Raw genomic sequence first — 6792 nt, 5'->3', positions numbered from 1 at the left:
AAGATGCCGTTGATGCGCGGCTTGCTTGTGTGCCTGCGGGGGCGGGGCTCATTGGGGCTCATAGACTCCGCTCCGTTCAAATCTGGTGCTGAGTGTAAACACACCCCACCGGCACAGAGCGTAGAGAGAGAAGGAGACGGAGACGGAGAGCTGCAGCTACTGTAGCGAGCCGGGCTCTCCTGTCTGCCACCTCCCTGCAAAGGTGGCTGTTTAACCCGGATAGATCTCCATGGTAATTTATTATTTATGTTCAGAGTTTCATCCTAAAATCAGCTGTAAAAACGCGGATGTTACACTATGCTGGCGGCACCTTTACTTTGCAGTGGATGTGGATCAGGACGGGGCGTTTGACCGGAGGGAGAGATACGTATCCCTGCGGCCGCCTCAACCCAAATTTTGGCCAGAAAAAAACCCTGAATACGTTAATTTCTCCTTTCTAGTATGTTGTCGGACATTCATTGTAACTATCTGAGCCTGTCAGTTTGAAAAAAATGCTCGTTTACGGCGAACTTTGACGGGAGCCACTTGCCCCATGCAAGAGCATCAGCTGGGCTGCAGGCTGCCTGCCCGGCTCAATACTGGAGCCACCTCAAAAAAAATATTATCCATCACTCACATCTACAGAAAAACATATGAAAACAGGGCCCAGGTTGAAAAAAACCGAAGTTGCCCTTTAAGGTGGGAAATGTACTCTTAATGACTCCTACTCACTATGGCACAGTGGGCCTCAGTAATACCAGCAGTTTTCTTTTATTTTTCATATAAATTAGAAGCACTTCACATGGCACAACATGCTAATCATAGGCAGCACATTTGGAGCCTGATGCTAATAAGCACTAAATAAGAGACTATAGGCCTACTGAGAGAAAAGCCAAAGTTAATGACTCACACATTACTAATAGATGTCAACTAATAACCGGTAAATAGGATTTTCTTAATTGAAAGTGTTACCCATAAGACTGCTGGGGGTTTCCTCCAGTCAGTGTTTTAAAGAGAGGAGAGCTAACTGCTGAAGCAGCCAGGAGGAGTGACAGATTTACCAGCTGCAGCCAACATTTATTTGGTTTTAGTAACATTTACAAGACAAAGTCATGACACATGATGAGCTCTGTCTTGTTTCCTTGACAGTTTTTTGCAGTGCTGCCAATAATGAGTCAGGAGGCGAAGTTTCTCCCAGCAGGGTCGCTAAGGGCTGTGATTCCCCCTCAGCATGTCTCAGCCTCCTCCTGACCTAATTACCACAAATAATTGCTCATAATATTGCACCGCCAGGACACCAAGAACAAATGCTCAAAAATAACCTCCTCAGCAGTTATTACCAGCTGTTACGGGAGAGTAATTGTATTTAAGAAATGCAACCCACAATTAAAAAAGAGGCATCTCAAGGATAAAACCAGGAGCATCAAACTGCTCTTGTTCTTTTGAAACCTTTAAAAAAAAAGATGGATTACAACATGATCTGTCCATGCCTCAATCTGTAGAGGGCTCTTTGACACCTCAAGCTCAGATCGAGTCTGAGACCAAAGTTAACTCAAACTATCACTGTGGTTTTAGATTGAGATGCACCTTTCCTCAGTTTGCCTGTCTGTGAATGTGAGTTCTCAAACCCAGCATAACCTAACTGGCTTCATAAATCATGACCAAGGGGTAACCTGCATGGCTGAAAAATGAAACCAATGCCGTCACACTGATTGCCAAAAACTGCAGTTTCTCAAATGGCCACTTGAGGGTGGTTCCATTGAGTGAGTCACTGCAGACTCCTGTCTAAAAGAGCTAGCTTTACAGCAGAAATAAATATTTTTACAGCCTGGCATGAAAAATGGCTCTTGTCTTTTTAGCTAATTCAGCTAACCAGCAGAACAAAGCATTTTTGCACTTGGAAAAATGCAGTGCTGTTTGAAGAAATCTTGAACACTCAAATAATTCAAAATGGCATTTTTTAAAAACGGTTCTGAACAGATGTCCTCAATGCTCTCTCTCTCTATAACTGCCCTGTCCCTCTATCACTACTGTTACGAAAAAGGCAAAATTCCACCCAGAATTACAACACATTATCTGTAATACTGTACCTTGTAATTGCAGATTGGTAAATACTTGTTACAACTGGTTATTGAAGAAAATTGTCACAAGAATAAGTGATAACATTTACAAATTTATTTCACACATTTTCATTACAAACTCTCCTTCCAGTTGTGGTTTTGTATTCAGACAAGAATGGTTTAAAATACAATAGTCACTTTATCTTTCCTGTGTGGAGAGCAGTCACCCCCACTGATTGTCTCAGTAAGCTCAGCTCTGTGTGTCCCCGACTTTAAACAGATTGTACTGGGATTTTTGGAGTTCACCCGTTGGTCACCTCAGCCAGTGTGTGGCAGGCAGAGTGGCGCCGATATCATCTCTGCGTCTGCGTTGCTGTATTGTGTGCATCCCACCCATCTGGCACTTTAAGTAGGTCAATAAAGATTTTCAAATACTAAGATGCAAATGGGCATTTGGCTTCTGCAGGTCAGAGTCTTGTCATCAGCGTAGGGGATTTGGTGTTGGATGAAAAGTTGGAGCTGAGATGACTTTTCGGATGACTTTAACTGAGAGTTTTTCACTCTCCGTCTCTGTCTCGCACTGCAAACACACACTCACACACACACACACAAAGTGAGGTTTAATTGATTTTCCTGTTGCTGTTGATAAATCCATGTTCCGCATCTCATGTCACTGGCTGCAGCCCTTGTCTTCTGGCCTGGTAAACCCCATTCATCACATACAGCCTCTGCATGCACCGACCCGTGCGCCAACGCCTCTGTTACTGCGCTCGCTCAACCTCAATCTGCCCTTTCAACACACACACAGACACACACACACACATTGAACACTGGATGGTAATGATTCCAGTTATCCTTAGGGTACAAGTAGATGTACAGTATATGGATCCACACTGATGTAAACTCCCCCTTATTTGGTTAATAATGAGCTGAATCAGATCAGACAGACACACACACACACACACACACACACACACACACACACACACACACACATGCATGCATGCCCAGTCCAGTCCAGTCCATTCAAAAGCCTGGGGCTGATTTTACATTCTGCATTTGTCAAACTGCAGCTGAGGGTGTGTAGCCGGACTGACCCCGGGCTTGTTAGCTGACAGTTCTAGTAGGAACCAGCGTATCGAGCTCTGCATTACTGCTGCATACAATTTGTGCATTAATGTTATACAGCAGAGCACTTTTAAACATAACTCACACAATGAAGCAGTCCTCACAGAATCATCGAAATCACAACTGGCTGCTCTGCTGCTAACCCCTGCAGAGCTCCGCCTCATTGTTTTACAAGACATGACTAAGTCCGTGTGACCTCACATTATTGCCCCTGAACCCCCTCCCACCCCCCACCCCCCCTCCCTCCAGGCCCAGCGTGGGTTACCGAGGGGCGTGCTCATAAATCTTGTTTCTGTTGTTACAGGAAAGAAGAGGGCACTGAAATATATTCTTATTTCCTTCCAAGAGCAGAGTAAATATTGAGCCACTGCCCATCAAAATCTGAACACACCCCTGCTGGACGGCATATCACAACCCCAACACGGAGTGTGTAAATTGGAAGATGTGCTGGGTCAGCTGCTGCACATGAACCAGCGAAAACAACACTTCACACACCAAAGTGTCAAATATGATCTTGGCTGCTGCTGCTCAATAAAAAGTGTGAGGATGTTTCACCGTAATTTGAGTCCTTAAAGAGTTTTAAACAGACTGAATCTGAGACTTGGAAGTTATTGCTTGTTGCTTCTTGTGGCTGCACATCAGTGTAGCCTCTCTGACTTCACCATTGCATTAAACTTGGATAAACCTCATGCATGCTAGTTTGCGTGGGCCTGGTGTGTTATCCCCAGTGTGCCCTTCCCTCATGCACTGCTGAGAGATGTCAATAAACTCTTCTCATTTTGTGGCATGTGACGAGGGAAATGATTTGCCCTCCTGTTCTGGTTTTATAGATGGCCTCAGGTCGGTCCTGTGCTCAGAATGGTCTGATGGGACAGCTAGTGCAGATTTAGCTCTCCAAGTTGTTGCTCTTTTTAAAAGTTTTTCTTTTGGAAATGCAACTCCTCAACTGCCCATGCTAGAAGATAAAACAGGTGCAGCAGATGTGCAGCTTGTCAAAGATTCAATTGTGTGAAATTAGAAAAATGCAAATATGAACACCCAAGTTTTTGCCCCGACTTTAAGTAAATGTAGCAACTCCCCAACCTGGTCAAGCTAAGCTTTTTAGCAGAAAGACTGTTCATCACACCTGTTTTGTTCTATGATACTCAACATTAAAGGGGAACTATGCAAGTCCGGTCGCTTTTGCTATGAGCATTTGTTTTCAATGAAGCCGGCGAGAAAGCAATCCATGGGTATCATTATTTATAATATACGTGTTACGATGTGTTTATTTGTATAGTCTGTCATAAACAAGAGATTACAGGTAACGGGGTGCATTTGTGTCACAGTGCCGCCGTGACGAGAGCTGGGACACCGGGTTGGAGGCTTTGATCTTGTGAGGTTGGTTTTTGGTCAAGAGATGCTACAGTATACGGACGGCAAAGAGCCTCCATTCTCCCTCATAACAAGATACAAGTCATTTATTTAACCATCACAATTTCTCTGAAGCTGTTAAAAAAAAGGTGAGCACGCTCACTCCTTCTCACAGCGTGTTTTTCTGGTGCACCTCTACATAGTAGTCTGGTTCCACCTGGAGCGCTCTCTCCTTTTACTGTTCAGCTCGTCCTTGGTGGTGGCTGTGGCCCTGGTGTGGAGGAGCTGGTGCTGGCGTGATTGAAGCTTAGGTGGTGTGGCTCTTCTGGCGTTGGAGCGTCCTTGGTGTGTCTGCCATAGACGCACGTTATCTCTTGCAGTGCACAGGTAAGGCGCAGTAAAGCGTACCGCTGCTTCTTCCCACTCACGTGCCGAATGTGTAGATGTGACACGGTTGTTTTCGCTGCAGTGTGGCAGACTGCTGGTGCCGTGGGGCTGGGTTACCTCACTGGAAGCCCTTCTGGGCGCCGTTGTGATGTCTCCACGTGGTAAGTCGGCGTTGTCCGCTCTTCACTTTTCATTCTGTTGTTCTGCTCCCGGCTGATTGTTATTGTTTTGTGCTGTTGCCCTAGAATAACCCTCCTGCTCTCCATGATGCCGGTGAGGCCCAAAAATACTGAAGCCATCACCACCTACAGGCTGTTCACAGAGCTGGCACCGGGGCTTTGTTGCAGCCCCTGGAATTCTGTTAGGTTCAGTAATTATCCTTGTTAATGTGAATGGTACAAATACATTTTGTTAATTTTGTTTAACGTACATTTATTTACCTTTTTGGGTTTTATTTTGTTTGTTTATTTTCTTATTACTTAATTCATGTATATTGCCCCTGTTGTGTGTGTGTGTGTGTGAGAGAGTGTTGTTTTGTATGAAGACGGCTGTACTCATAACTGTGAGGCCTGTTTTATATTTTCTCTTTTGTGGACAGGTGCTGTGGGCCAAGACGGCGACCCAATCCCTGGTGGTGGTCTTTTCTCTTCACAAATCCCTGTGTGTGTTTGTGTATATGCTGTGCCACGGGTTTTTTGGTTAGTTACTCCTCCATTGATTTGAGTTTGGGCTGCCGTGTTAGTCCCAGCCCTGTTCACCCATCCATTCTGGCCCCAGTTAAACCATCATGTGAGTCAGCCAATGTCGATTTGATGTCTTTCATTGATTAATTGTAAAATAAAATTGTCTCTATTTTCTAAAACGTCTCTTGCCTTTGGTAATTTTGAACCGTGCGACCTGTAACAATAAAGGTATTTAATTATTTTTCTTCAAATATTTAACTATCTCCTGGGGCAAAATTTCCCAGGTGGCGTTGTTGGTGACACACATTTTATACCCTCCACTTGCCACACATAGTTAAGGTAAAAATCCTGCATAGTTCCTCTTTAAAATAAAAGAACCACTGCATCTAGATGAGATGTCTAAGCCTCTGATCTTCCTACCCCCCGTCCAGTGACTGCCCTTATGGCTCATGGCCTTAGTGTCTATCCACTGTCTCTCACTCTCTCCATCTTGCATCATACTTTTTCCCAGGTCTTTTGTCTCTCCATTGAAAGCCATTCCTATACAGTATGTGTTGTGCATGCTCAAATCTCCTTCCTGTACAGAGACAGCAAAGATAAAGGGGGGGGTTACCTCTGTATAGTTTATTCATCTATCCAGGGAGAGTTCAGCTCTTCCTTCTGAGGCTCTTGTGATAAATGACAGAGCTGTCGTTTTAACTCAAGCAGGGAGAGCAACACGTGCCACAACTCATTTACCCTGCAGCTCTCAGAGTGCTGACTGCCGCACGCAGAAATAAGATGTGCCATCAAAGATAACCTTAGCTTTTATTCCAGCATGAACCCGGCTATGTTTAACCAGCCTGGGTCCCGCAGGGCTCCCGGCAGGAGAGGGGAATCAAGAGGAGCTTCGATCCACACATGCAGCGAAGGTCGGCGTTCCACCGAAGCGGTTAATTTGATATGAAAATCCGAACACAGAGCCCACCGCCGAGCACCGTTTGATTCCTAACAAGTGTAGCTCCAAAATCACTGTGAATCCAGAGTTGGTCCTGTAAGGAGGGTGGAGGATCAATGCTATCTGGATAAAAAGCTATCTGCGTGTCCATTCTTTTCTCAAAAACGTGTAAAAATTGGTTTCCAATGGACTGGCCTGCTGGTGACATCAACCTAAAAATGTATATTCAAATAATCCATGTATTCATTTTGGTCACATTTAACTC

This window comes from Trachurus trachurus (genome assembly GCF_905171665.1).
Source record: "Trachurus trachurus genome assembly, chromosome: 14".
Taxonomy (NCBI): Eukaryota; Metazoa; Chordata; class Actinopteri; order Carangiformes; family Carangidae; genus Trachurus; species Trachurus trachurus.
This window is presented reverse-complemented; position numbering follows the sequence as displayed.